Source organism: Centrocercus urophasianus, unplaced genomic scaffold, assembly GCF_019232065.1.
Source record: "Centrocercus urophasianus isolate 14NV4802_14NV808 unplaced genomic scaffold, USGS_Curo_1.0 seq_12, whole genome shotgun sequence".
NCBI classification, from domain to species: Eukaryota; Metazoa; Chordata; class Aves; order Galliformes; family Phasianidae; genus Centrocercus; species Centrocercus urophasianus.
Genome location: NW_024884364.1, coordinates 50,610,068 through 50,630,805, shown reverse-complemented (window position 1 = coordinate 50,630,805; position 20,738 = coordinate 50,610,068). Strand labels below are relative to the sequence as shown.

Sequence of the window (20,738 nt, the reverse complement as noted above, 5' to 3'; positions counted from 1 at the left end):
AGACATTTGAATACCACAGAGTTATTAAAACTTTCTCAGTCTCTCTGAGTGACCTATGCCAGTGCTGAAGTTTTCAATCAGAAAACTAAAATTAAAATTAAATAAAATCAAGAAAATAAATTTTCTTGTATAAATTCAATTCCTTAAAATTAGCAAGAACAATGTACTTGTATGAGAATAACACGAGCTTCACATACAGAACACTTAATTCCCTCAAAGAATTTTGGTAATATGCATGCAGTCAATCTGCAGAAAGGATCCCAGTGTAAAAGGAGAGAAAGGCAATTAACTGATTAGTTTGTACAGTATTCCAATTAGTTTCAGAAAAGCAAACCTGGATATCGAGATAACTTTTTTTCCCCTTAAAAAAACAAACAAACAAAAAAACACCTAAATAAACAAAGAATCATCTTTTTATTCCTTGGATTAATAATCTATAAATATAGTGCAAGTTTTTGCTTGCAGTGAAAATTAGCTGGTAACTTTAATTGGAAATTAGTTATGAAAATAGGCATTTCTTTTTAGATGACTCATTATGAAGTAGATGTGCTTCATTTGCCTACTGTCGTGTTATATCTCTTTCTAATGTGTATATCTCTATATTTACTGTGCTATGAACTCTTTCCACCTTTTCGTTGAATTTAAATTCTAGGCATATTTCATAGATTTCATAGAATCACAAGGTTGGAAACAACCTATAAGATCATGTAGTCCAACTGTCTTCTCATTACCACTGCTACCACAAGCACAAAACCGTATCTCGCAGCTCCTCATCCAGATGCCTCTTGAACACTGCCACCACCACCACCCTGGGCAGCCATTCCAGTGCCTGACCACTTTCTGAGAGAAAAAATTTTTCCTCATGTCCAACCTAACCTCCTCTAATACAACTTGCAGCCATTTCCCTGGGTCCTGTTCGTTGCCTGGTAGAAGAGGCCAAACCCCTCTTCACCACAACCTCCCTTCAGGAGGTTGTACAGTGCAACGAGGTCTCCTCTGAGCCTCCTCTTTTCCAGACTAAACAATCCCAGCTCTCTCAGCCACTCCTCATAAGACTTGTGCTCCAGACCCCTTACCAGTTTCGTTGCCCTTGTCTGGACATGCTTCAGGGCCTCAATGTCTTTCCTGTAGTGAGGGGCCCAATGTGTATACATGTGTATACGTATCTGTTCCCAAAGCTTTTATACAAAGTTTTTTGTATTTTATGTAAGAAAATATTAAATTAGAAATAACTACAATAAAAGAAAGGAATTATAATTCTTGAAAAACTTCAGTAATATTTCTAATTAAGACAAAATTGTGCTCTTTGCAAGAGATCTTGTGTTATGACACTGCATGATAAAGATGAGTTTTAAAGTCCATCAAAATACATGTAAATATATAGCCTTAAAGACTTAATGTCCTGTTAACGTTCTGTAAACAATTGTGTAACCTTTAAATCCACATTCATGTTTTGAGCACATATGGATGAATCTCGATCACTACCAATGGATCTGCAATCAGGTGAAAAAGAAAATAGGCTTTATCTCTTCAGAAGCAGACACTATGAAGTCTGAAAACAGATGGAATCTAAATTTGACTTAAGTAGTTTCAAATACATACAGAAATTTTGAACTTTATTTCAAGTAATAGATAACACTTATACCATATTCCTGTTCTGTTTTCTTCCTTTGGCTTTTGCTTGGGAACTAATAATGGAGTTCAAAACAGCACAGACTGAATAAAATGTTGTTTTTTGTGTTTGTTTGTTTTTCTTTTTTTTAAAGAATGAACATTTTGAAAAAAAGTATTTTAGTTATTTTTGGCTTTTATATTAAAGACTCAATAGAAAAATGCTGCATATAACCATTCTGTGAATAAGTAGAATATCAAAGCAAAATGCCACTATAAAATATGCAGCTGAAGAATACTACATGTCTGAGTCTAAACTGGCATGCAATTAAGGCTAAAAGTACTTTACATGCACATATACAAACAAACAAATTTACCTTCAGAACCAGTGATTTTCAGTTCTAAGATATTTCTGCAAGCAGTTTGACTTTCTGATAGTGAAAGCATTTTAATTTTCTTTTTTACATTTGAAAACGAAATAAATTATCTTCCCTAGTCACTCAATAGCTGCATCAATTTGTTTTCAGGGCAGTGATTAGCATAATTGTGGTGGATTACTTGCATTTGGCACAGAACAGAAATAATTCAGCACTTTTCATCATTAAAGAACTATGCTACATTGTTTCCTCTAGCAATACAATACTAGCATTTTTTAAAGACACTTAAATATCCAGTCAGTTTCTCAAAACAAAGCCCAGACTATTTTCCTCTCCTCCGGAATTTTCCGCGACACCAGTGTTCCAAATTCATTCCCAGCAGTTCAGAATAGCTACATCTCATCTTGCCAGCTCCTAGAAGACTAAGAATTCCTCTTCAATTCTCTCCATCCCATAAAATGAACAAGGTCAAATCCAAAAAAGTCCTAGGTATCTAAGACAAGATTTATATCCAGAAGAGGATCAAAATGGTCTTTATGTTTCTTACTAGTTAACCTTAGAAATACATAAAACGTTAGAGGCCCACTCTTCTGTATCATAAAGCACAATGAGGCTTAGAGCCACAAAAATCTCACCTAATATTCTAGATACCTGAAAAGCCCAGAGGAATAATAGTTTTCCCTAGAGACAGAAAGATATGCTTCTGCATGCAGCCAGCTGTCCAGTCTTGACTGACTAGTTTACTGCTTGCCTCACACTTATGTTTGTTTTCAGAATTAAAAAGAAAGAACAAATTTTAGTTCTAGATAAGTGGATACATTCTTTGCTGCCTAAATGAAGTAGCCTGCCTGTAAGCTAGGTCTCTAGCAACTCAGTGGGGATCTACTCTACTTACTTAATGTCTAGATATACATCCAGATTGTGGAAGTGGAAATATTTGAGTGTGAAGCCCTTGTATATGAGTCTAGCAGACACAAAATAAGTTACAAGAAAAGAGGCCTTCTAGAGTACTTCTGGAAGTATAACAGAGTATTGCAGGACTCCTGAAGTTGCACTAGAAGTCTGCTTTTAAGCAGCCTGATCTATCACAAAGACCCAAAAAGCTAAATTCTCCTGATAAAATAACTATGTGATAAGCAGAAGGGATCCTTGTTTAAACAGGTTTCATCTTTAATTAATTACTTAAAAATTTACCAAAGCAAAACTTTACAATTCTAGATTTATTTTCCACCTACTTTCTCCCTAAATCCCAGTTCCTATGTCGATTTTCTTAAAGTACTACATGTGTGTTAAAAATTACCTGTCATGTATATACAAGACCATTTACTTTGGGACTCTTACATGTTTAACAAACATGGCCCTGGTTATCATAACTTGTGTTATAACTTGTATTAAAAGGATATCATTATTCAGTTGCCTTCAACTCTAGAAACTAGAGCTGATGATTCCAGAGCTAAAATGGTATTTTGCAAAAGATGTAGAAAGTGGTCTCACTTGTCATACTACTGAGATATCCAAACAAAACATGACAGTTGTGCAGTTAATGAATGAAGACACAGCATGTTGTGAACTGAGCATGAAGAACAACACTGTATGTAATTTATTTACCATAGGGCTTTACTGTCAAAGGATAGTATTCTACCTTTCATAGCAAAAAGAGGTGGGTTTTTTTACTCCTTAGGTTAAAAATTATTAGCACAAGCTGATAAAACATCACTCCTTCTTCAGTACAGTACATTTAATTTTTATGAGTTACAGTGATAAAGCATGTTCCCATTCAAGCATTAGTTAAAATACTAAAATATTATTTATTTTGAAAATATATGTATATATAATTAAATATATTAAATCTGGCACTCAAGTTCTTTGAATTTAATATGACAATTAAAAAAAAAACATTTCTAATTACTCAAATGAGCAGCATATGCAAAGTACATCGTATGATTATTTTATATTTCTTTTTCTTGCTTGAATATTTCAGTATTATGCAGACTGGATGGCTAATTGTAATTCATGGAATTAGCCATCCAGTCTGCGTAATACTGAAATTAGGTAATTTTAAGTCCTTTGTTATTGGCTGTGGTACAATGCTCTAAATAATGCACGAGTTTTAAATAGTTCAAATTAATTGTCTAAAATATCAGTTGTGTTTAAGGAATCATTACTTAGATAAGAATAGTTTCTACATCTTAAAGTTTTAAAGGAATCATGTGTCAGATTTTTATTTTTATTTTTTTATTATTTTTTTTAATCACAGTAATTATTTTAGGCAAAAGTGTTAAATACATTTAATTGTATTGCCACCTGAAATAAATTTAATCCTCTGGAATGTTTCTGTGATTGTTACATCATAATTACACAGATCTAGATTACTTGGATTCTTCAGAAATCTACATTTTGGTGGAAATCTTTACAGTGTGTCTACATTTAATTAGTTAGGTCAGTCACACTGAAACACATAAATACTGCAATAAAAGAAAGAATGGATACGTCACTTCAAATTCCCATATCACAGCATCAGTGATGTCATGAAGCTATTGAGACTGCTACACATAATTTGCTAAGGTTCAATTTACCAATCATCCAATGAAAGCACTGTTTAACAAGAGTTTGCATTGTTCAGCTGAGTGCTTCCATTTGTGGCCATAAATCATGACAATAGGAGGAAAAGCAAAGATTCCAATGAACCACATTGAATCCTGAGATTTGAGAAGGAGTTATATTGTGCCCTGGCTCTCCTCAGACAGCTAAAAAGTGATCTATTTCTTAAAATTTTGTGATTAGAGCTGGAGTGATTTATTCCTGCCTTCTAATGTGAAGGCTTCATTATTCCTTCACATTTGTTACCATAAATGATACAAGGCAAAAGGCTTGATCAGAGTCTGAGACCATGATCAAGAATCTGACAGTATGTGGCTACATCAAAGAAAATACACAGCATCCCACAGATTACCACAGGGCTCCATCTGCACAGTCAGCTGTCAGGTCAGGATTTTAGAATGAAATTGTACCATTTAAACTAGCTTCTACTTGTGAAGTAAGATCAAAATCTGAGGACCATTTACTTGGTTTCATGTTTGTTACTATATTGGATATCACCAGCAGGCACTCACTTACATACTCTAAACACTAACTGCACTTTTCTCTCCTTGAGGAGGATCATTTTGATTGTAGGATTATGGTGAAGAATTTTAGCGGGAGTTCTGCATGAGAATGATATCAAGAAAATAGTGAAAGTTGTCAAGGGGTAGGGATTCCTTTCTGTATTTTCTTTACATATAAACAGAACAATACAGCAAAAGTCATAACAACTATTATTTTTGAAACACTGATAATGATTCCCACCGCTCTTCCAGTTCTTCTGATCATGCAAATGGTTCCCTGCTCTCCACTACAAATATATCATCACAGCTGGTTTGGCTTGTGCTCTCTTCTTAAAACCTTCAGATCTGCTTCATTTCTTGACAACCTCCCATGATAATACAATCTTCTTCCAGACAAAATATCAAATTCCTTAGCATACACTAGCATATTTCTACTGTGGTTGTGGTGAGTAATTTAGGATTGGCAACTGAACATATATGCTTGTGACAATTTACGCTTCAAGAAACCAGCAAGCAGAGGATCTGCAATAAATCTGAAGTAGATTTAAAACTTCAATTTTAATTCTCTTAGTTTACGTACAGTCCAATTATCACTTCACACAAGCAAGGAAACTTTCAAAAGGCACACGTCTTCTGATGTCTAAAGGTTAAAATACAGAGATCAGTAGGCTCTATCTCACTTTTTTAATGTTGTTTGTTTCCCTTTCTTCTGATTCTCCGTGAATTTCCTTCTCTGCATTATTAGGAAAAACAAACAACATGCTATGAAAACATTGAAAACTACAATCACGCCATCCCTTAGATTTCTTTCCAAATTCCTCCCACCTTCTGTCATTTATCTGAGTACACTCTGACAGATTTTGAGATTATTAGACTTTCTGTCCCTTCGTGGAAATTGGCTGTGGCTAATGTTAAACATGAACTGTCAGTTCCAAAAAATCAACTAATTATTTTGACTTTAACTTCAGCTGTGTTTTATTTATATCAGCTTTGCATTCTTTAAATCAATTGTTTTCCTTTTTCCTGATTCTTTCCAAAATCACAAGTGCTCTGAGGAGAGTGGGTAATTGAATCTTTCGTATGTATTCATGCATACATGTACTATTATTATAATAACCACTAAGAGTTCAGCTATGACTGTGGTCAGCATGGATGCTAAACTATTAAACAGGCTCCTATTCATCAAATGTTTTTACTGTATTACATTTAAATTACAATAAATTGGAATAAATATGGTTCAGTGATGCAAAAATCACAAGAGTTTACAAAGCTGTTATTTTCTTTGTCTGATCTTTACAATTCACATAATGGTACCCTCATCTTATAACCAGTCTGTCATACTCCGAATGCATAAATGTGTGTACATATGTGTACGCATTTGCATATATGTGTGTGTCTATGTGTACTATTAAACAATGTTACCTCCTATTTTACAAATAAAGTGAGAGAAAAAGATATGTCTTCTCATGCCTATTTGTCTGACTGACTATCACAATAGCCAACTTTAATCCAGTATCTTTTAACTGCACACTGGTACTGCTCCATATTTCCAGAACTGAAAAATATACAAAATTCCTGCTTACCATGAATAAGCACATAAACAGCATTACGATTTAGAATGGACTGGATTCCAGATCTTGTTGTATGAACACATGATAAATCACAAGCATTTTAACTGGAAGTATATATTGCAAACACATATTTCAAATAAATTTAAGGACATCAGCAAGGGAGGTTTGCTATTCATCCATGTAATATATTTTTCGAAGAACAGTATTATTCTGACCATAATTTTAGTACTTACCACTGTGTTGCATCTTTGAGAAACCTTCAGAATCCCCCCAAAGGAGGCAGCATGCCATCATTTTAGTTACAGCACAAATGTTGCCTGTTAGAAAGAAATATAAAGTGTTCTTCAGTAAAAGAAAGAAAAAGAGCAGACTTATTAGTCACAGTTAGTGACAAAAAAATAACACTTATGATGTTACCTGCAATACTGATTTTCCAGATTAAATATATAGAGATAGATAATCAGAAGATACAAATATTATGATAATCTATTGATGTTTGCCATAACAATTACTAGAACTTTTTTTTCTGTGCATATCAATCTCTTGTGCAAAATTTCCTTTAATACTTAAAACCACAGAGGTACTCATTTTAGGGAAAGAAAATTAAGGGAATTACCTTAAGATAAATAAAGAAAAAAAAAAAAAGCTTTTTTACATTATTATTATAAAAATATTTGTTTAAGCATATACTGTAAATGTTCAAATGGAGAGTATTAAATCACGTGACAGTTATTTATTATTTCCTGAAATCATATACTATAGACTTCAGCAGAAAGCATTACGGAAAAATAGCAATAATGCACTTTCTCATCTGATCCTCTACAAGATTTAGATATTTAAGTCTTAGTTGAGCATGGTTTACTTCAAGAATTTCAATTAGTTTACCTGGATTTAACTATCTTTCACAAAAATGTAGTATTATTTTTTGTTTGTTTTCTACATAAGTAATGATGACCAGAAAAACACTACACGTGTACCAGACATTTCTTATTGAATAATCAATAATTCACAACTGGAGCTTATACTGCAAATGACATTTTAATTGGTAATTTATTTATCAATAAACTATCCATTTAGATATTTGACAGACTAACTACCAATATTTGCCAATAGTCTCTTCTTGAGGACTACACTGAGACACTGGAATTTAAACTTCAAAACATAACTTTTTTAAAAAGTTACTTCAAATAATTTGCATTTGTTTGAAGACTGCATCAGCTGAAACATGTTCTCACAAAGTCAGCATAGCAACAGTTATGGCACTGTACACATGCTACTCATATTGGTTTTTGTTTGTATCTCTTAGTGCACCATGATACTACATATCATTTATTCATATTTTCACTATCTTGATCAATACAGACAAAAACCTTAAATGAAAGCTATAATTGCAAAACAAACGACAGGTGAAAGCGAGGACATAAAGTAATCCCACTATTCTTACTACTATTCTATATCAGGCTTTGTACTTAACTTTTGACCACAATAAAGTCTAAATGAAATGCTATAGTCATATACTGCAATCTTAATCACGCTGAATAATTGTTGCTTTTTCTTTTTTTTTTTTTTTTTTTTTTTTTTTTTTTTTTTTTTTTTTTTTTTTAAACTTACTACAGCCAAACCACTCATGGTAAGTGCTATTCATTGGAACAGCTGCAATGAAATTCTCAATCCCATGTAACTAAGATGAGATTACCTCTAGAACTATGTACCTGTGGTTGGATATCTCAGTCTCTCAGTCTGGTTGGATATTTCAGTCTGAAAAGAACTAATTTAGGAACATGGAGTCAAGTACAATTTTTTATGATTAAAAAATGTGTGAAACATTCCAACTAAACTGTGAAAGCGTCCATCTGGACACTTATCACACAGGAAACCTGGCAGCAGTATACATTTTCATACACACCCTTTGAGGAATCATGTTGAAGCTTAGGGCATTCTTTATTCCAAGCTATGATAATGCCTTAAATCAATCCATATGACAGTGTCATTTCTATTGGAGATCTCACTGCTCATGTAGATTATGCCTCTTATTTATAACTTATCTCCCTAATAGGCAACTGCTCTTTAAAAGAGAACTGCAAATACTGCACTTCTTTTCTACCAGCAAGTTCTTGTGGAAGTATATACACACATCAGAAGACTAATAGTCAAGTTGTAAGATAAAACATGGAAGTCTTCAATACATATTTTCTTTTTTAGAGTGACATTTTTTCCTCTGTATTTGTAACTTTTTTTTTTTTTTTTTTTTTTTTTTAAACAAAAGTCTAATATAAATGTCAAGGGACTTTGAAAGTCCTTCTAATCTTACTTCCTGAAGCCTTCCTTGAGAAACAAAAGCTCTATTTCATGGAAAAAAAAAAAAAAAATAAAAAAAAAAAAAAAAAGTGTTGTTTGTTGTTTGTTTGTGTAGGGGTTTGTTGTTTGTTGTTGTTTTTTTTTTTTTTACATGATTGCCTCTCTAGACATCCCCAAAACATCTGATAGCTCTTCACAATATCCAGTTGAAAAGTAAGATTATTTTTTTGTTCTGTGATGCTCAGTTCTATTCATCAGTACAGCTGGACTATGGTAACTCTGGTAGGAGCAGTTACATTCATACCGTGACAAAATATATCATTATAAACAGAGTCTTAGCAGCATTAAATTAATCTTTAAAAGCATCCATTACAATGATTACACATTTTAATCTATTTTATATATTAGTAGGGAACACAGGCATCTCAAATGGTAGAAGACCATTCAAAGAATGTGGGCGTTCAGCAATAAATCAAACCACCCACTTTTAGCATGTATTGGGGTAGTGTTGACATACAGATATCTAAGCAATGAGTGATAGTAAATTACTGCCTCCACTTAGAACAAATGTAAGTATCAAGTAGTGAAAAGGTTATGAAATGGATCTTTTACCTTGCTAAATGTGCAGGAATTCTCTCTCTGACCAGACAGAGGAATTCAGCCAAAAAGAAAAATCTCCAGGGGAGAGCTGTTTTTTCAACATTAATGAATAGTAACACATCAGAAAAAGACAGGAAATCTCTTGACTACACAGTCTCCTTAAATGATAATATTCCCAGCTGTATTTCTTATCTTCAAGCAGATCAGAAAGATAAAGTAGAACTCATGCTGTTTCTTTCTTCCTTTCTCTCTCTCCCTAACATCATAGTTTTCTCATGTTCCTCTGCTTCATCTTCTTCTTCTTTAAATAGTTACACTTTTGAAGCTACCTGTGCCTCTGGTCTTGATTTCTGCCTGTCCCATAAGTATCTCCTTGTGGTAGTATACTCAAATAAAGCAGAAAAATACTGACACTCCTCTGAAGCCAGAGGTGAAGGACTGAAACCTCAGCCATAGGCAACTAGAATATCCCACAGAAAAGGTGGGTAGCTTCAGCAATAAGCTACACACACACGCACACACACAAAAAAAAAAAAAAAAAAAAAAAAAAAAAAGAAAGAATAGGAATATATGAATCTGTGCAAGATCTGCAAGACCAGGATAAACCCAAGCAGAGACCAGAGATGAACAAAGTCAGTAGAACAGCCTGACATAAATGACAATCAGAGTCTACTCTTCAGAGAAAAAAGGCTGCTACCAACCACAATACCACAGAATCTGAAAGGATGAGGCCATCACCATAGGATGCTTTCCAGCAAGGAAGAATGAAGCTCTTTATAAAACACAATGGCATCTAGGAACAAGTGAGGTGAATTTGCAGAGGTACATTTTTCTCAAAATAAAACTGACATTTCTTGAAAAATCTTGCCTTCAAAAGTATTTAGGTACTAATCTTTTCTAATAAGACTGGAAAAATGAAAATTCATTTCTCATGTGAATTACATTTGAATTGCCAAGAGCTACCTGCATCAAAATGAAGATATAATATATGATAAAACAGACTAAAAAATCCTAACCAGAAGAATAAGGGTAAACATCTGAATACACTATAATACATGTTTCATTAGGAAATTTGAAGATTTTTGCAACATTAACAAAAGAAAATCTCACAGCTTAAAGGATAAAAAATATCAGCTTAACATGGCTGCAGACAAGCCTATTAATTAATACTGCAGTTAAGAAGAATAATGAAAGGAAACAGAAAAAAAAAATGCTGAGGAAAAAAAACACACACACACACACACAAAAAAAAAAGAAAAAAATCAAGCAAAACAAAGCAAAACAAAAACCCCAACCAACTTCCTCTCTCCAATAAAACAAAAGATACACAGGTAGATAAATAAATAAATAAATAAATAAAATGCAGGCTGGAAATAATGATGCCAGACAGAGTCTGAATTCTAAAGCAAAAAACAAAACAAAACAAAAAAAAGAACACAAAACCAACAACAAAAATCAGCCTTCTGAAGAATTTGTAAACTGCTACTACAAGTCAGGAAGAATTAAACTCATGAAGCCTGAGCTCAGGACAGTAATACACATAGCAGAATTGCTGATAATGCAAAGGAGTGTGATTTGCTACATTAAGAAATTCTGAATGGTATATGAAATGACAAATCCCCTTTGAGGAACTCCAGGACAGATGGTAGCAATGCCAGCAAAAAACATAAAATATAACAAAAATAAGAGACATAAGAAAGGCTAAGTCTAAGGTCAAAGAGAAGGGAGAGTGCCAGTCCTGTGTCAAAAGAAAAGCCTGATCCCATGTCAAGGAGAAAAGAAAAGCCAAGCCTGAGATTAAGGAGGAGGAGGAAAAGGAGGACAAGATACAACTAAAGGAGAAAGATAGGAGAAAGGGAGGGGAAAAGAGAAATCTAGGGGAAAAAAATGATTAAGGACAAACCGAATGTGGAAGGAGTAGAATCCAAAAAGAGTTTTAAGATCATGCTGAGACATACTGAAAATTAAAGATCAGTTGAAACAGCAAGAGCTCCACATAATAACCCTCAAGCCTGTCAAGGTACAGCTTTCAGAGATAGTAGATAGAGAACCAGATGAACAGAAGACAGAATAATCCACCCAGTGGCACAGAATTCAAATCATCTATTCAGTCCTCACTTCAAGCGCAGTTAAGTCTCCTTGGGCCTTTTAATATCATTTCTGTTTTCTGAAAGTAACAGCAAGAAATGTGCTGAAAGGCACTTAAACAGCTATTACAGTAAGGCTCTTGCTATGCTCAAAGTAATGTTGACTATTTGTGTCACTTCCAAGTTATTACTGGTAAAGCAATTACCCTTGATTAAATCATGTATGCCTCTCTGTGCATAAGCAAGCTCTGATAAATGTATCTGCCTTTCTCCCTTATGATTTTTTTTTAAGAACCTTGGTAATTCACAAAGAAATTATCTTCCTTCAAATGTTCATAGCTAGAAATACATTCCTATATATTAGAAATAATGATTTTCAATCATTGAACAATATAGTTGTATGCAACTGAGCTATTTTTCCTTCTTGCTCCCAAAAACATGTAGTGTAAGGTAAGAGAAATTTAAAGACAACAAACAGACTGAAATCAGAATTCCAGCACCTAGGTTTTTCCCAATCTAGCTGGATAAATTTTCATTCCTATACTATCTAAACATTTTCTCTGCAGACAGAACATGCACAGTGAGGCCAACTAAGGAAAATGGAACTACTCCAATTCAATCTTGACAAGCTGGCTGCAGACTCCTAAGTGAGACACCACAGCCTATGCTTTCTGGAAAATGATATAAAGCAGAGTGTTGACTAGCAAAAATATCTCTGAAAGTTCTAAGATTTCCTTATCTAAAAACTGAGCTTTCAAAGTGTTTACGCTAGCAAATTACAATTTCATTAAATCAGATTATAGCATCCATCCTACCTACACTGCATGTTTGAAACAAATGTTTGGAGAAAATCTTTTGGCCTGTCACGTCCCCAAGCAAACCCTCAGCCCCCACCTACAGTCTCCTGACAGCCTTCCAAGCCCTGACACCTCTCTGCGGCCACCAGCTCCCAAGAGCCCTGTCCTGCCCCAACATGGACTCACCCACTGGCCCACCTCTGGTCCCCAGGGAAGTGCTTGGTTCTGAGGCTGGTTCCCTCCCCACTGAGTCTGTTGGTGGGGCAGTGGGATGGAATGGGCTGCTATGGCTCCTGAGCCCCCATGGGGAGCCTCTAGTGCTCCTGGCCTCCAGGCCTCGAAGAGCTACCAGCTCCTATCATGCTATGACACAATCACATCAAATTCACAACTGCAAGTAAAATGATCACATATAAAAAAAATATCAGATTTAACTAGACCCACGTTGTGAAACAAATGCAGCCAACTCCATGAAAACTATGTAGTAAAAAAAAAAAAATAAAAAAAAAAAAAAAAAAAAAAAACAAAGAAACAAACAAAAAAACAACTCAAACGCTGTAGCAGAATAAATTCACACTATCGGTCAAGAATGGAAACAGCTATTTATCACTGGCTTGTTTTATAGCATTCTGTTACTGAAACTTCCCTTGTTCTCTACTCAAACTTAGTAAAATCTCCACGATAAACCTAAACACTGGATTGCTTAGGCCAGCACTCCAACAGCTTCTCAAAATTACAGACTCCACAGCAACATGAATTTTACTGTTGTCTCCATTACTTCCCAAGAAAGGTCTTCACTTTATTAATATCCTGTAATATTGTATCTTCAGTACTTTTGACATTACTGAGCCACCTCCTTAGCACTTCTTTCTGTAACAAAATTACTACCTCTCACTTGGCATATCTGACACATTTCTTATATTGTGAAAATGTTCTTATCTACATTTCTTTAGAACAGCTGTTGTTAACCATGAGTTTAGTGTACCATTTGTGGCTTTGGATTTAGTCACTGAGGGAACCATCTTCTGCATTCAAAATCTCATCTTTTTTGTTGTTGTTGTTGTTGTTGTTAAGTGCATCAGCTCATTAAATGAGTGATCTTTGCAAGCCTTACTAAAATTTGAGATTACCTGAGATTATAACACAAGACTGTCTGTTAAAAACAAGGAATCAAAAATAAAATACAATAAAAATTGCCTTCCAAGTCCAAGTGTTTCCATTGATTTTGAAAGGTTATTTCATGCTTTATATATAACATAGTAAATAGAAAACCTTTGTGGTGGGTTAGATCTGGCCAGCAGCCAATTCCTCACTCATCTACTCACTCGTTCCCCATCTCCACTGAGAGAGAGAGAAAATAGGATGAAAAAACTTGTGTATTGAAATAAAGACAGGGAGATTGATTACCAATTACCATCACAGGCAAAACAGATTCAATTTGTGGAAAATGAACTGGGATGGGTGTTTGGTTGTCAGCCAAGGCTAATCCACCATAGTCCTATGACCACATTTGGTTCAGATTGTACAGGGATAATGGACTATCCAAGATTAAATGCAGAAGAGTAGCAAGGCTTTTGCCTTTAAAGTACTATTAATTTTCATATGTTATTTAACAATTCTGCACATAGATAAACTTCCACCTAAAATGTATGCATTATTATTCCATTTCTCTTGGTGTCCTGCAAGTTAAAAACATAGCTACATAGACTGATATCTTGTAAATATGACCAAGAATTTAGTCATAAAACCTTAAGCAAACTATAGAGATAAGTGAGACACAGCATAATACAGTATTAAAATTATCTGGTTGAGGTAAAGGAACATTGGCATTACTTCAAAAGTTGCTTGCTAAATGCAAGTGAGTCCTATTCAACATTTATTGATGGCTTAGAGCAGAAACAGCGTTTACCATTGACTTACAGCAAAAGATTGCTAAACCCACACATCTGAGTGAGAGAGCAGTGCCAACATGCATCCTCAGATATTTCACTGCAAATCAGTTGCCTTAATTCAGTACATCTACAGTAAGAGTTTAAATTAATGACATTTTGAAACAGACAGTCACTTTTCATTCCACAGTTTCAGCTTGGAGCCAAGGTGATGAAGAAAGAATGACAACATCTACATAAACAGATGAAAATGAATTTGCAAAACTGCAAGAAATATATAGAGGTGGTCATCACTGTATCACAGCCTTTGACCATTATACATAATTCCCTATCATTTACTTTGACGTTTTCTCTCCTTCTCCATCCCACGCCCCTTCTTCTTCAAAAGGTATTTAAAAATTTATTTGTTCTAAGTAGTTTTTACTGGAGTAGGAATTATCACCATAAGATAAGGGCTGACATAAACACATCCTTCACAGACCTACATAAAAACCATCAGGTAAGTTACATAAAGCTGTTTAGACTGGTTGAGGCTTAGCATTGATAGCATGCTATAAAATGTAATACACATGGTTCCATTTGCCTTTTTTTAAAAATAGCTTTTCTATTTGTTGAGAGGAAGCAACTAAAATCCATATCATTTGGACAATAGGGAATGTGCTTTTTCATTCTTCTTTTTCTCAAAATGATTGATGGAAAAGAATGAACAATGTTATCACAAAGACAGCTAAGGAAAGTGTTGGGAGAAAAGAGCACAACAAACTCAAAATACAAAAGCAATCCAAAAGGATCATCTTGGAAGAATTTTAAAAAGGCCACTGTGGCAGACAGCATTCAAGTACTGATTAAATAGATTCATCTAGATATTCTTTCTTAATCCAAAATTTACCTGATGGAGCAGATAATCCTGGAAATCATTTCCAGTGCATGGAGAACAAGAAGGCAGTCATAATCAGGCAGCATAGATTCATGCAGAAGTCATAACTGACCAATTTGATAAACTTCTGTGATGAAAAGACTGGCTTGGTATTCAAGGGAAGAACCATAGATATCGTCTACTTCAGTAAAGTTTCCAGAATTGTCTCCTATATGACCTTTGCAGAGAAACTGATGAAGTATGGGCTGGATATGCAGACAATGAAATGGATGGAAATCTGGATGAATGTCTAAACCAGTAAGACTGATGCTGGCACACAATCTTCCAGAAGACAGTAACTAGCATTGTATCCCAAGGGTCAGCACTGGGTCTAATCTTGTTCAACATCGTCATTAATGACCTGGATGATGGGGCAGTTTGTACCCTCAACAGATTTCATGACACAGAGTTGGGAGGAGCATCTAATACACCAGAGGATTGTGCTGATATCCAGAAGGATGTCAGTAGGCTAAAGAAATGAGCCATCCGAAACCTCATTAAGTTCAAAAAGATTAGTGCAGAGGCCTGTACCTGGGGAGGAAATACCCTGGACATCAACACGTGCTGAGTGGCTAGAAACAAGCTTTACAGAAAAAAGAAGGAGCAGAGGAGATGGAATTTTTGGGACAGAAAAATAAACTACGCTCCATATTACTGGGAACAGACCTGCAGTGCAGCCTCCCTCAGATAGGCTATTCTATATAAAGATGAATGTGCACGTTTACCTTATGTTTGATTGAACATGACGATTGAACACCCCCAGTCTTAGAACTGAAGATATCATCATCTGATCCTAAGATAGTTTATATCTATCTACTTCTTTCTCCTCCTCTTCATTTTCATATCTATCTGCCAGGATTGTACCAACTAGACACACCAATCTTTGTCTTAAGTATGATTCTCACTGTTACTGAATTTGCCCAATTTTGCTGTTTATCATGGTTTTTACTGCTATTATATTTATCAAATTCGTGATTTCATGTACCTCTCATTATCGTAGAATATTGAGGAAAGTAAACTGAATAAATTATTTGATTGTTCAACCTTGTTACAGACCCTGAGTCATTAAAGTAACTAAGTCACAGTGGCCTCATCAGTGCATGACTTCGCAGATCTGGGAAATCCCTCACTGAAATAAAACTCACACACCTCCCTCACAGCCTACCAAGTGGGACAAGACACTAAATTGGCATTATGGACCAGATTTGAAATCAAATTAGGCTTCCACACAATCACTTTTATATAGTCTAGTTGGTCAGAGACCACCTTTGAGGTGGCAACTTTCTCATGTTTGCATTGTTCAGTGTTTTAGAAGATTCAGGAATCTCTGAGTGCTTCAACTTTATTTACACTTGTCCCTACACACGCACTACTAAAGAGGAAAAAACATTAAACAAATGGGATATGTGACTGTTTTTGCGAAACAAATATATCACTCCAGTTTGATGGCAGTGGTTGCAGCTTTTATGAGCTGTCAAGGTGTTCAGTGGAGATTTTTGATGAAATTTTACTCTTTCTGTACTTCATCCTTGAAAATTATTCACAAGTTCATGTACTGCCAAAATGCAATGACATGAATAACTTGTGGTTGTGAAGTTAAGGATATGTTTCACTGGTAAGGGAGGGATTATGGAAGTCTGGTAAAGAGACATGATCAGATTTTTGAATTGAATATCTGATTGCAACTCTGTACATTCCATTTGAAAATTTACAGGTCATGTATTTATATCAGCTGAAAATGGTGTCACAAACATAAGTTGACAATTTTTTTTGCAATCTTAAAACCTATTCTCAAACTCCTTTATCAAATCGGAGAGCATGGCTGCACATTCTTCACTGCTCAGAGCCCTGTGTTCAGCCAATGTATCAAAATACATACAAATTATTTGCCATCACTTGAGTCAGCACTGTGCAGCACTGCCCTCCCTGTGCCCTGGTTTCACTCTACACAGTATTAATAGTGCACTGACAGTTTGGGTGTTGCTGAGTGATGGGTGCATGCCTGGGGCCACGCCATGATGAAGAGCTGGTAGGGACAAAAGGCAGGCTGCATTGCAAGCTAGACAGCACCCATGGCCCCTGAGCCACGGGTTGGACATGCCTGCTAATCAGAGCCCCTACCCTCAGAGGCTGGGTTGTTTAAGTGGTTTGAGACAAGTCCCTACAAATTCCACAAGACTCTATCAGAAAGGTGGACTTTTCCATGGATAAGGAATTGGCTGGATAGGACCAGCGCACTTTAACACTTTTAATCAACAGTCTACACAGTGGGACTGAGTCAGAAAGTCTGCTGATGACATCAAACTGAGTGATGCAGTTGATAATGATAGAAGGAAGGGATGACATTGAACAGACCTTGACAGGCTTGGTAAGAGAGCCTATGGGAATCTAATGATGTTCAACATGTCCAAGGGCAAGGTGTCATACTTGGGTAAGGGCAATCCCAATTATGTATGCAAAGTGGGAGAAGAACTCATTGAGAGCAGCCCTGCAGAGAAGGACTTGCTTGCCCATTGCTGTCAATGCCTGCAGTAAGTTATATATTATGTTGTTGATTACAGGTCACAACCAAAACAAATTTATGATTGTCCTGGGTCCAGTATCCCCACCCTCTTTACAATTATCTGTCTTCCCTGCCCAACTGTTACTTGGAAGAACAGAGATAATCAAAACTAAATTATGAGTATGTTGACCTTTTACTACTTTAGTTTCTAAAGCTGAAGAAAGACCAGAGTTGCCTTGAGTAAGTGGTTGATCTAAAGGCCTCTGAAATCAATAAAATTTCTTACAAAATCAGCAGACTGAAGAATGCAATCTAAGTACCCATATCTCATAACTGCTGTCTCAAATGAAGCTGTAGCCTTGTACTGACCACATGATTTTGGGAGGAAATTCTGACAGACATAGGTAAATGTACAAAGTGGTTGTTGCTACTGAAAAATTACAGTTTGTATCTAAAAACATAGCTTTGACAATAATAACTATTACAAATTTTCAAATATAGTATTAAAGATAAACATATTTTAGAAGTCTCTCACAGAGAAGAAAAACATAGGACAAATTTTACCTCAAGAAGCTGTAGGAATTAACTATAAACCCTAAAAGTTACATAGAGAAACCATGAGAACTCTGAACAAGTTGGTATTTTACATATTATATTGTAGTACTTTGCAAAGACAACGCTTCAGGTCACAGAAGCCGAATGTCAGAGGACTTTCTATTTGATTAAAGTGCTCAATATCCACAGGACTGTGCAGTAGTAATTATGTAGTGCTGGTAAGTATATTGAGTCTAGTTATGCATGTAACTTGGAGCTACACACTGCACAGTCCTGCACATTGTTTGTAGATGCACTATTCTGAGTACACACAGTCTCCAGAAACATATACACACAATCAATATTAATATGGAGCTTAATAATAAAGTGAGTTTACATCAGACAGCTAAGTGACCCAATTTCAAATACTCTGAAAATCTAATACTTCAAAATATAGAACTGGTATCAAACCCCAGCAGCAATAAAACCCTTGTATTTTTCAAGCACCAAAAACTATGAATGCTATGTATTATGCTTCAAAATTAACTGCCTACTTATGAAAAGCTTTTTCACTGTAGTTAAGCATATCAACAAAGATATTCTGCATGCAGTTAACCATTTAAAGTTTTTAAAAATACTATGGATATTCAATTAATATGTAATCTACATTGCAAACACAGAAAAGCACTCCAGTTTGCAGTACTTTTTTATTCTATTAATCTGCTTAAGGTGCAATTAAGACCCACATATAAAAAAAGTGACAAACGTCTTTGCAATCATTAGCTGATAATAATTCCATAACAAATCCTGCTCAGTATAGCATGGGATGCAAAGACGAAATATTTTTTGTTGTTCCCGGGAGTGTTTCTGTTAATGCTGCTCCTAACTGCATTATTTTGGGAAAGGCCTCACATTTTTTTGCAAATATTCTATGAAGTTGCAAGTGAAGTTTAAATAGTGAGAAAGAGCTGTATCTAGAGAAAACACAGATCCTCTTCATTTGAATGAGATTCCTGTTATGTAACCACTTTCAAAAATTAAATACAAATTGTTGCTATCTGATTATCTATGCACGCAGAAATTCTGCTTACTCTTTCACTCAAAAATCTAACTAGAATGTATGCCCTCACAAAAACAAACATCCCTAGCTGGCATTCAAATGACAGATGTTCGCAGAAAATGAACCACTACAGACAGTTGTTTTTTTTTTTTTTTTTTTTCTTCAGAATTTCAGTTTGTATTTATTTCAAATTTATTTTTTAAAAATTACTGCTTTCATGAAAACAACAACAACAAAAAAAAATCCAACAACCCACAACACTATTCATAAAAGCAATTGAAGATTGCCAAGTAGACACATTCAATATTTTGTTTGGTAATAAAACACTCAACAAAAAAAAAGATCTGAAGTATATGTATGTTCTTGTTCATAATTTGAAGAGTTTTTATTTGAAAAATAATTTTCTAGTGTGTTTAAATTTATAAAATACATATAACTAAATGTCTTTAGGCCTTTTCGTGTGAGAAATATTAACTGTTCTCACTAAATTTAGAGACCTGTGTTGCAAAAGCACTATTTTAGCTACTATCGATTGGTATTGTTTGCACAAATTTAAAACAGAATTGAAGTATTTATCATTAATTAGATTTATAGAATTGAAATATTCATGCTCAACTATGATTATATACAATGAAGTTTGTCTTCTACTTCCAAAATTTCTTACTGCAATTAATACATAACTAAAAGAAGTTTGGGGTTTAAAAACATTCAGGATTGCCTGAAAATGGAAAGTACTGGCTTTGTTATTGCTTTTGAAAGCTCAAACTTTGTGTCTGAAGTGAAATGTATTTAAACAGGAAATTCACATGGGTATTGTCCTTCTAATATTTCCAGCAATTCTACTGTGAACTTAGTCCTCCAAGTGTTCAACATTGCACTTAGCCACCCCCAAAATGCACATTCACCTCCACTGTTTTCTGTTTAGCAAAAATTGTAAATGACTAAGAGGTGAAAGTTAAAGTTCTTAAGCCTCAACCATCATAAAATGTAAACACTGTAACTATTTCCAAAATATGCTACAAAAAAAAATAATAATAATCTTTTAAATTATGCATAATAGAAGACACTATGAAAAACCATATTTTCAGCAGTAGGTCTCACAAAAAAATGCACTGGTTGATAACAAACACATCAAAAGCTCTTTTACTGTAGTCAACATAACTAAGATTATATTTTTCACGTGTAACTAAAACTGCTGAATGAAAAATTTAGATGGAAGAACTAGGCTTCTTGATACCACTAACAACACACATCAAAATGTGTGAAAAACATGCTACCATCAAAAGTTCAAAAAGACCAATAGCCTGATCACACAAACCTCTAGTGTGAAATAACAATCTTATATTAAGGATAGACCCTGTCCTACCAGTGATGTTCAAGCATATTAACAT

The 20,738-nt window shown here is 34.8% G+C and overlaps 1 protein-coding gene across 2 annotated transcripts in view; it reads right to left on the bottom strand.

The window, feature by feature from the left end:
- The window catches only part of NLGN4X (neuroligin 4 X-linked), a 149,856-nt gene that overhangs the window by 116,053 nt on the left and 13,065 nt on the right, over positions 1–20,738 (bottom strand). For both annotated transcript variants that reach the window (XM_042810129.1, XM_042810130.1), the window contains exon 2: positions 6,897–6,980. The gene's annotated coding sequence lies outside the window, so the exon portion shown is untranslated. The remainder of the gene's footprint in view (positions 1–6,896; positions 6,981–20,738) is intronic.